This window comes from Sinocyclocheilus rhinocerous, unplaced genomic scaffold, assembly GCF_001515625.1.
Source record: "Sinocyclocheilus rhinocerous isolate Xijiao unplaced genomic scaffold, SAMN03320098_v1.1 scaffold18731, whole genome shotgun sequence".
NCBI lineage: Eukaryota > Metazoa > Chordata > Actinopteri > Cypriniformes > Cyprinidae > Sinocyclocheilus > Sinocyclocheilus rhinocerous.
Window position 1 is genome coordinate 1 of NW_015647674.1, and position 743 is coordinate 743.

The 743-nt window shown below is 40.4% G+C and overlaps 2 non-coding genes across 2 annotated transcripts; both read right to left on the bottom strand.

Moving 5' to 3' along the window:
• Positions 1-86: 86 nt before the first annotated feature.
• On the bottom strand, positions 87-158 carry trnac-gca (transfer RNA cysteine (anticodon GCA)). The gene has a single exon. It is a non-coding gene; the product is annotated as a tRNA-Cys (tRNA).
• Positions 159-278: 120 nt separating this feature from the next.
• On the bottom strand, positions 279-350 carry trnac-gca (transfer RNA cysteine (anticodon GCA)). Its single transcript has one exon. It is a non-coding gene; the product is annotated as a tRNA-Cys (tRNA).
• Between the last annotated feature and the right edge of the window lie 393 nt (positions 351-743).

Below are 743 nucleotides of genomic sequence, written 5' to 3' on the forward strand. Positions count from 1 at the left end.
TTAGATACTTCAGTTTTACTATATCATACAACAACATCTTCACTTTAAAATAAAGGCTTTAGTTCACCTAAAGCTGCGAAGTCCAAAGGGGGCACCCAGATTTGAACTGGGGACCTCTTGAGCTGCAGTCAAATGCTCTACCACTGAGCTATACCCCCACAGAAACAAAAGCTCAAAACTGCACACAGGAAATTAGATCTTTCATTTTTACAATATCATACAACAACATATTCACTATAAAGTAAAGGCTTCGGTTAACCTAAACCTGACAAGTAGAAAGGCAGCACCCAGATTTGAACTGGGGACCTCTTGAGCTGCAGTCAAATGCTCTACCACTGAGCTATACCCCCATAAAATCACTAGCTCAAAAACGCACACAGGAAATTAGATCCTTCATTTTTACAATATCAAACAGCAACATCTTAACATCAAAATAAAGCCTTCGGTTAACCTAAAGCTGAGAAGTACAAAGGGGGCACGCAGATTTGAACAGTGGACCTCTTGAGCTGCAGTCAAATTTTCTACCAATGAGCTATACACCCATTAAATCAATAGCTCAAAACCGCACGCAGGAAATTAGATCCTTCATTTTTACAATATCATACAACAACATCCTCACTTTAAAATAAAGGTTTTGGTTAACCTAAAGCTGCCAGTTCCAAAGGGGGCACCCGTTTTTGGTTAACCTAAAGGTTAAACGAAGGGGGCACCCAGATTTGAACTGGGGACCTCTTGATCTGCAG